General features: G+C 43.1%; 1 long non-coding RNA gene across 1 annotated transcript; it reads left to right on the top strand.

The window, feature by feature from the left end:
- Positions 1 to 5997: 5997 nt before the first annotated feature.
- Positions 5998 to 8564, top strand: LOC308485586. The gene is made up of 3 exons (XR_013990635.1): positions 5998 to 6084; positions 6960 to 7112; positions 8450 to 8564. It is a non-coding gene; the product is annotated as an uncharacterized lncRNA (long non-coding RNA).
- The last annotated feature ends 1635 nt before the right edge of the window (positions 8565 to 10199 follow it).

The following is a 10199-nucleotide window of genomic DNA, read 5'->3' as shown; positions in this document are numbered from 1 at the left end:
TGGTAGCTGACCTTGCAGTTCCTGCCCCAGCATAATTCTTTCCTTAACACAAGAGAGAGAGAGAGAGAGAGAGAGAGAGAGAGAGAGATCTGATGCACAGCTGATGTGAATTAGCAGAGATCAGTTGAAGATCCTTCCTTTATGGAGGTTTTTATCAACCATTCTCCACACTATGGGGAGGGGACATTTGCATGTAGCTCCAGCCTAATGCTAGGGAGAAGACAATTATACACCAATTGGGAGTGGAGGTCAAGACCTAGAGGCCAAGAGCAGCAAAAAATTCCACATTTAGGAATAATTTTCGCAACAGTGTCAATGCATCCATTTTGTGAAGGGTGACTTCAATAAACACATAGGAAGGGGAAACTGGAGGAGGGCAAATGGCTGCTCCTAATGTGTGAAATCAAGGCCTAGAGAAGGTAACCTGATGGCCAGAAATCCTATAACTTGCAAAAGCACTACAACTGCTGAGGAAAGCACCCCAGACATGGGTCCCAATAGTGGGTCCCAGGTCCTGACATTGACAATACATGCAAGGCTGTGCTTATCTTGCTAGCTCAGTGGCCTGTTCAGCTATTTAAAAAGTGACTATAGTTGTGAGTTGGGGGGGCAGGGGCATAGGAGGCAGGGGCAGGGGGGGGTCCGCCCCTGGTGCCATCACAGAGGGGGTGACAAATTATCAAGGAACAATTACTGCCCTACTAGGGCGGTTCATTTAAAAAAACTTTTTTTTAATGCCTGCTCCAATGGTCTTATCTTACTGCACTAGGGATTATATAGCTATATATGAAATTTCATGCATATCAGTTAATATCTTGACCCTCCTCCACAAAAATAGCTGTTTACTTGGCCGTTTTCCTATGTCGTGAAGGCTGAAATTTCAGTTCAGTGGAGCAGGGTCTTTGTGAGATAGTGTCAAGCTCCTTCAGTCTCCCAAGGAAAATTTGGGTACATAGGCAGGAAGGGGGAAGCTGTTTCAATGTCTGCTCCTTTTGGTAGATGGACACTATTTGATATAAGCCTAAGACTAAGTCAACAATTGACCTGTAAAAGCAAAATGAAAGTCAAATTGAAAATGACATCAGAGAAAGGGAAAGACTGAGAGAAAATTAATCATTGCTACGTATCAAATCAAACTATTGCTCTTGAGGCTCTTCAGTTATATTGCTGGAATCCACCTAAAACCAAATGCAATACATCTCAGCGCTTGACTTGAGTACAGTATTTCTCAGCTTTTATAATATTCACATTTTCACTTCATGATTACTGCAAGATATAATCATAATTCATAAGTTTCTTACATAACATGCCTGGTCAGCCCTGAATTGTGTAAACAATATGTTTTTAATTCCCACAATTATTTTCCATTGTCTGCTCCACGAGTTGTTGGCCAAAATTATTTGTTCTTCAATTGAATGTTAGAGATAAGAAAGTGGTCACTTGCTCCCCTCTTCTTGCGGCCTACTAACTGTTGGCAATAAAAGGAAGAAGCAATAAAAAGAGAATACATTATCCCTTCTGAAAAATATAGAGTGGATCATGACAAAATAAGATCGTTAGTTATTTTGTGTAGTTTGGAAATATATCTATTCCCAGGAAAGGGAGATACATTCAGTTTGTGGAGCTTGAGAAATGTACCCTACAGTATGACCAATGAAAGGTGAACTAACAAGCAAAGAGGCAGCATTGACATCAGTGAGCCACACACAGAAATGGCAGTGTTGACGCTGCAGTGAAGTCAACATGTCCATATCATATAGCCCAGGTTTTCAATATCCCTTTTATTGTCAGCGTAAGGAAAAAGACAGGACATAGATGAAATTAATATCTCTTTTCAGAAATGTAAGGGCAGTATGATCTTGGTTATAAAGGTCATGATTACCCTATGACAGAAGAAGACATCAAAGTGGAGGCTACGATGGGTCAAAACTGAACCACCACATTTTTCCAAGGCACCTGAATCACTGCATCTCTACTGATACAAATCATGCACCACCATCATCTTCATGTTGCCCACAGAAGGAAAACACTCATGAAAATATCATCGGTGACAAGCGGTAGCTTCAGGACTGAAATCCAAATCCTAATCTGTGTAGAAGGTGGGCTGTTATCCTCCTGAAAACAAATAATCTCCCCTGCTTTGCCATTCCCATGCAGCTGAATTCTAAACTGGAAAGTGCACAGCTAAAATGTGTTAAAGGAGACGCACAGTGCTCCGTGCGAGGAAAGGTTTAGCATGAGCTAATTCTTTAAGGGCTTCCTGCTCTCTCCAGTCCACTCCTTTAAATCCCCTCCTCCTCAAAACGTGACAGCTCACTCATCACATCCTCAGCTGCAGGAATAGTCAAAATACCAGTAGCCTGCCTATCCTAGCATGAACAGCAGAACAGCTACACTTTTTGCATCCGGAAAGGTGATCCGGGGAGAAGAAGACACGTCAATGCTGTAGAGCAACCATATACACGAAATAATGTTGCACTCCCTTTTCTCTCACGGAGCACATTCCACCAGCATATATTTTGTACAGGCATCATCAAAAGATCCACAAAAGAACATGATGCTTGTGCCATTATTTCAGAGACACGACTCTGACAATTGTAGCTGACATTCTGATCTGTTGCTAGTATGGGTCAGTGCACATGACACTTCCAAGCTGCGGCATGCGTGATTTTTACTGGCCAGCCTAGGCTGATTTTTAGCTTTTAGTTCCAAGGGCTGAGTTGGTTATGTGTGTGAAGAAGAGTTTGGATTTGATATCCCGCCTTTCACTTCCCTTCAGGAGTCTCAAAGCGGCTAACATTCTCCTTTCACTTCCTCCCCCACAACAAACACTCTGTGAGGTGAGTGGGGCTGAGAGACTTCAGAGAAGTGTGACTGGCCCAAGGTCACCCAGCAGCTGCATGTGGAGGAGCAGAGACGCAAACCCGGTTCTCCAGATTACGAGACTACCACTCTTAACCACCACACCACACTGGCTCTCGTGTGCAGATACAACTCATGGAGGCAGATCAGGTTTCCACACTTGATTAGAAGTACAGATTTTAAAATGACTTCAGTCAGATGTATGAAGTCCACCCATTCTTCCCTCAGCATAGCATGCATGCAAACCAGTTCAATCCACAGTCATATAGCTAGATGTCCTAAGGTTTACTTTCAAAATGGACTTGGACTGGGCAGTCTGTCATATACCGTGGTACCTCGGGTTAAGAACTTAATTCGTTCTGGAGGTCCGTACTTAACCTGAAACTGTTCTTAACCTGAAGCACCACTTTAGCTAATGGGGCCTCCCGCTGCCGCTGCGTCGCCACTGTGCGATTTCTGTTCTCATCCTGAAGCAAAGTTCTTAACCCGAGGTACTATTTCTGGGTTAGCAAAATCTGTAACCTGAAGACTCTGTAACCTGAAGCATCTGTAACCCGAGGTACCACTGTAAAGGACTCCTTCAAACAGCCATTCAGGTAGAGGACAGTCTTCTGTAAATGCATGACACTCTAATTTCAACATGTAGTAATGGGGCCATACATATCAGTTCCGCATAGGCTATTAAACATGCAAATGCTTTCCATTGGGTAACTGTGTAAAAGAAAATTATATCAGAGATCAGTCTTTCAGTCCTGTCCTGATTCCAGGTTTGCTCCAAAGTTGGAAGAGGCCGACAAAATCCAGATGAAAGTGATCTCTTTTAAAGTCACAGGCCAACGCGGACATAATCTCATGGGGAAAGCCTTAAGTTACGCAAGATCATCTACTTCAAGATGGCTGGCATTTGTGACTCAACATCTGGGAAAGCAGCTCCCAGAATTGTAGCTCTGCTTACTTCAAATGCAGCCAGGCCTGCTATTTTGTTTTTACTCTGAGCACAAACCGTGGCTAACCTAATCTGGGATTCTGATGCGCGTCCAAAGTCCATAGCCTTGACCCACAGCAAAGAATGCAAATGTCTCAAAATTTAAACAAGATTAACTATTTTAATTGTATTTAAATAGAAATGCTTGGCTAAATTACATGTGCTTTTCCATTCTGTCATCTCTTTTCCAATTCTAGATATTTTTCTGTGCACTTATATGGTAAAGTTGTCCAAGACTGTTGTCATAGTTAAGAAATAATCCTTGCTGTGGCTATAATATGATGCAGTTGAGGTGCTGCTATGTTCAGTGCGTATAGCGTGAGACTGCCTTGTAGGATATATTCATGCTCAACACTCCTGATCCTCAGGCCAACTGCATGGCACCCATTTGTCTACGTGATGCCCTCAGTCTCCAGGGCACTGTATATGTTCCATTCTTGTGCTTCCTGGCAGGTGGTTACCAAGCAACTATGTCACTTCAGAGTTTTATTGTCCTTTCATCCACTGGGCGACTGCATGGGTCACAGCTGCTGCTCTTAGGAAGGGAGGAAAAGGGGAGCTTTAGGGAAGACAGCCACACATATGAACAGCTCCGTAAGAACCAGAATATTTCATCTCACGTGGCCAAAATATACTGTTAGTGTTTGGAAGTGGGAAAGGCATCCACTGCTAATAAAACAAGAAGAAAAGGCTCCAGTTCCAAACCTTTACAAACAACTAAAATAAGAAGGAAGGATAAGGTTGTATTATGGCACATAGATTTCTTTGGAGAAAACCCTACCACAGAGAGGGATAAATAAAGAAACAATGGCTTTTTAATATGCAGAAAGGGAAACACTCATAAAACAGGAAAAAAAACCTGTCCCTAATTTTGTATTATTATGTTATTGTAAGAATTTCAGTGTGCATCAGCTGACAAGGAAAATTATGCAGTTATGGTTTACATTCCAAGTGTCTCTTTCAGTCTCCTTATTTGTCTTGCAGAGAAGGACGGCAACGTGATTGTAAAATGTGTTAATTCAATGCAGGAATTTTTCCTCTTGGACCCTGTCCTTTCTCTTGGGTTTGTAACCAAAACCTTATTCATCCTTCTCTCTGTTTCATTTCCATGTTTTAAAAAAAGACCCCATCTTGTGCATGCAATTGTTCGTTTCTTAATGCTAAAAATATCACATTAAATAAAGTAGGTTTTCAGAAAAACCCACCATCCTGAACTGTTATAGGAGTTGCTTAGGGCTGATTCTGAGATGATAGTTTTCATATAATAAGATGCTCTTATTTATTTAGTCAAGTACAAGGCCCCATTATTCAGTCAAGTAGACTCCCATAGCAGAATACACTCAGTAAAAAAAAAAAGATAAACCCTCAAATTTACAGTCTAAAGGATATGACACAAAAGGGAAAGGGGAAGGGGAAGGGAGGTGGAAAAAAGCAAACTCAAGCACTAGTTCTTAAAGCTTGAAAGTTTTTAATAATGATCAGCTATGATGTAAGCCAGTGAAAGCCAAACTTGGCCCTCCAGCTGTTTTAGGACTACAACTTCCATCATCTCTAGCTAACAGGACCAGTGGTCAGGGATGATGGGAATTGTAGTCCCAAAACAGGTGGAGGGCCGAGTTTGGCCATCCCTGATGTAAGCAGTTCAGGTAGCCTGATGGAATGGCAGCTGAGGGAGGTCTAAAGGCAGAGCCAATGGAATTGTCCTACTTCCTTTCTCTTCCTTCATCCTGAAACTGATGTGGCACAGCCCATTCTGCCACTGTCATAAAGTGGCAGCACGACAGGGAAGAGGAGGAAGAGGATCCCAGCAAGTGGTGTAGCCAGGACTGGGACACACTGGGGCAAGCTGGGGATGGGGGAGGAAGTACTCACATGGTGATGGAGGATGACAAGGGGATGGAGGTCAGTGCACAGGAACCAGAGCAGCAGGACCCATCACCAGAGCCAGAGGGGCCCCTGTCTCCATGAACATGGCAGGCACTGAGGTGTAGGGAGCACCAGGAGGGATGCTCCAGGAGGCTGAGGCAGGCAAGGGTCCACAAGCTAGCCAGATGGGGCTTGCTAGCTCTGGGAGGAGGGGTGTGATTCCTCAGATGGATTAGGCTCAGGACAGGTGAGGGTCACATGTCTCCTCTAGCACAGATGCTGTGTTTCCTGACCTTTGGACTTTGGATTTGAACTTTGCTTGTGTGGCTTAACCCCTGGACTTCGAGCATGACATACTGACTTGCTGCCAGGTAGGCCAGGGGTTCAGGACAGCCACCTTTTTCTGCTGTATGTGTAGCTCACGCCTGGATTCAGTAGGGCTCACTCCCAAGTAAGTGTGTATAGGATTGCAGACAGAGTGTCTGTGAACTTTACTCAGCTGCTTCACTTTACAAAAGAGATCATCGTAGGCCAGGTCCAAGTGACAGTAGGACAAAACTCAAACATCTGGAGTTGCAACAAATGAGGCAGCCTAATGTAGAGATGGGGAACTTGTGGTCCTCCAGATGTTCTTAGATGCCAGCTCCCACAAGTTCCAGCCAGCATGGCCAAAGGTCAAGGATGATGGGAGCTGAAGTCTAACAACATCTGAAGGGCCACATAGTCCCTATCCCTGGCCCAGTGAATGAGGAATAAATTGTCAAGGGAATTCCTTACATGCCCTTCTCAGAGAGGTATACATACACCCTGAATGTCATTTTCTGTTTTAAAAAATGTTTTGAGCCAATTTCCTGGCATGAATGAATGATGAATTTCTGACTTCTTCCAAGCTAAACAACAAACAGATCAGTGTGTTTTTTTCTTCACCACTGGATGGAATCTATGCTCTGAAAGATATCATCTTCGGCTCAAACATGTGAATAATCAATGCTTCTGTGATGCTTCCCCAATGTTACTTCATAATTACAAATTATATAATTCGAAGCACCTTGACTACATGAACATCATTTGATGTTTATAATGATCGGGTGGCAGGGATACCCAGATCTCTTATTTCCCCATGCAAAGAGACCATTATTTAAAATGTTGCCTCTGTTATATAGATCTTTGCTTGCCATATTGAATTGCAATGCACATTCCTCAAACCTATGTTCAATTTTACTTTATGGCCATTTAACATCTCCAGGAAATTTCACATGGAACCTCTTGGCCTACCTCTGAAAATATCTTAGGATAATTACTCAAGGGGCCTTTGAAAAGTTGTAGTGCTACATGTGTATACATGGGAACCCGACATCAGAAAGCTTGGCAAAGCAAAGCAGAGGAAGAATATGATGAGGTAATCTGGTTTATCATACAACTCTTAAGCACAAAATGTTTGCATTTTCCTATTTTGCTCTTGTGTTACTTACTGAAATAGCTGAGCACTGATAATGCTATATTCTCAAAGCATCTTATTAGATTTAAATAAACATGACCAGAACTGCTCGGAAAAATTATGTTTTCTTTTGATCAGATGAACACACATGGGCCCCTCCAGATTTTATTGTGTGTTCATGGTGGTATTGGGTGAGTATACATTATTCTGCTTTCAACAGTGTTAGGGGAAGGGTAGTACTACCTCTGGTGGGGGGTACATCATGCTCTTGTTGAGGGAGACCAGGATGTGTGGATCAGGACAGTTTGCATTGATATCTGCAAAAAAACAGAGTGGTATTCAGTGCTAGTCCTATTACCAATTGATGGTAATGGACATGGCTAATTTAGATTCATTAATTTCAGTGGGTCTACTCTGAGGCCGAATACAACCTCAATTCCTCCACCATTATTACTTCTGGTCCTTTGCATCCTTGTCTCTGTGTTCCAGAACCCAACTACTGATCTGCCTTTAACAGCACCATTTGGCTTTTTTATGCTTTTCTGCCTTTTCCTCAGCTGCATCCCAACTCTGGACCGACAGTATTCCTTCTAGTAAGAAAGCAATGGTGTTAAAATTACTGTCATAAATGATCTTGTATATGTAATCGCAGTACCCATACAGTCTTCTCTTCCTTCGTGTCACATTTTGATAAATAATGAGGCCTGTATATTCAGACGCACTCAGCACTTTCAGACAGTTTTGATCTTAATAGAAGCTGAGAATATTCAAACCCCAGCACAAGACACTGTTTAGAGCTGAACAGATAATGGCCAGACCACTAGTGAAGGCTAAAGTCCACCTGACAAGATCAAACACAAATCGTATCTCCACAGAAATGTGCCTGGTGTTGCTCTCAGGCAGTACAAAACAGCTCATTCTTTCTGCCACAAAAATTCCAACAGAATCAGATAGGCCCTTGAGCCACCAGCTGCTCCTTTACTTTGTGGCTCAAAGAATGCGTCTGAATTTGAAAACTTGTCACCAAGCTGAATCTGTGACACACCTGTCTCTCTTGTCTGTCTCTCATTCAGAAAAGCCTTACAGGGTAAGGCCGTAAAATTGAGATTTAACAAGACATCGCAGAATGCTAAACGTAACATACAGTACATGCTCCATATGCCCCACAATGGGAACGTCCTCATGTGTTACAGTTTGTAAACAGGGACAACAGCTGTGGAATGCCATTGGCGGCCCCCCATTAATTCTGAGAGGACTGTCAGACAAAACATTAGATGAACTTCTCTCTTTTTTTAAAGGAACCGGAGATTAACCAACCATTTGTGTTATTTGGCATCAAAGAGAAGACACCACCGAGCATGAGCACCGCAAATCATCAAACAGTAGCAAGAAACATCAGTACGTGCAAGTGAATTTTGTGTGCTTGTGACATTTATTTCAATGCGGTGGGCAAGACTGAAATGGTAACTTGAGAGAGGCTGCAGGGAGGGACTCAGGCCGCTGATAGCCAGAGGGAACTTCAAGATAAATGGCCTCACCACCAAGGACATCCCTTGTTCATTATTTTGTTTATTTAAGAGCACTTACATTCTGATTAACGTTAGAAAAGAAAGAAAAGTCTAAGCAGTGATACAATATTAAAAACAAACAATATTATTTAAGCAAAAAATACAGCCTAGAACAGTAGTCTAAAAGCACGCCAAAGCATGTGAAAGCAAATAAAACAATAAGTTCGAGGGAGTCAAGCACATCAAAGAAGGTCCAGTCTTACGAATGAGGAAAAGCCTGGGCAAAAGGAGAAGGTTTTACATGATATCTGAAGCAACTGGTGGCTGCCACAGAGGGAAGAGCATTTCATCACATAGGGGCAACCACAGCTATAGGCCAGTGTGAATCAGGTCCTGACCTACAGATTCATAGAGTTGGGACCACAAGGGTTATCTAGTCCATCCCCTGCAATGTAGGAATCTTTTGCCCAATGTAGGGCTTGAACCCATGACTCTGAAATTAAGAGTCTCATGCTCTACCAACCGAGCTATCCCTGGTATACAAAAGCTTATTAAGTCAGATTTCCTTGCTGATATGAACACCTAGAAGATTCTGGTCCTCGTTGCTTCTTACAGGGTTGCCATATACCCGGAATTTCCCAGACATATCTGGAACACTGCCGTCTCTAGCAGGTTCCAGGCAGAAATCAGTAAAAATGTCCAGGAAAATCCGTACGAACGGCACCCCATGTCAGCAGTGCCAATTTTCCATAAAAATAGCTCAAAAACAGCAAAAAAAATATTTTTTTTTGCTATTTTGCAAATCAACAACTTTTCTGTCCAGATTTTCACTGTTTGAAATATGGCGACCCTAGTTTGCAATGTCTGACGGCAACATTTTGTAAGGACTGTTCCCCTCCTCATGCAACTTATTCTGAAGCAGGATGGGGCACACCAGTTATGGCTAGTCAGAAATCTACTTTCTGGATTCTCAGCAACTTTCCTTCATTGCTGTCAGGGTACTGCTATCAGAACAGGGTAGGGAATCAGAGGGGCAGTTGGGTTACAGGGAACCTCTGAAACTCTTACGAAGCAGTTCCTCTTCCTATGGCGAGGAAAGCCACACTCCAGTGGGGAAGAGGGGAAAGGACCAGAGGATGCTGCTGGGAGCCTCAGCACCACTCCTGGCCAAGCCAGCCAGGAGGGAAGCACACCCCTTCCGTCGTGCACCCTGCGCAGAGGTGTAAAACACAAAGAAAGAAGGAAAAGGCTGGGGGTGATGAAGCTCTTATGTTGAGGGAGGTCCCGGAAACAACTACTCCTGGATTCTGCTAGCGATTGAGGCAGACATGAACTTGTGGCTCTGCACTGTAAATAGTTTTGCACCAAAATAAACCCTGTAAAAGACAGGTCTGAGTCCCGACTGATTACTCAAGAACAACCACCACTGCCGTCTGACAATTGCCCTTCATTTTGGCATGGTTCCTTCTTCTATCCTGAATGAATTGTAAGGTTAAATATCCCACTCCCTCGCTCAGCAAAATAACATCAGCACAAGACC

This window comes from Podarcis pityusensis (genome assembly GCF_964106645.2).
Source record: "Podarcis pityusensis genome assembly, chromosome: 9".
Classification (NCBI taxonomy): domain Eukaryota; kingdom Metazoa; phylum Chordata; class Lepidosauria; order Squamata; family Lacertidae; genus Podarcis; species Podarcis pityusensis.
The sequence above is the reverse complement of the archived record's forward strand: the minus strand, read 5'-3'. Positions and strand labels throughout refer to the sequence as shown.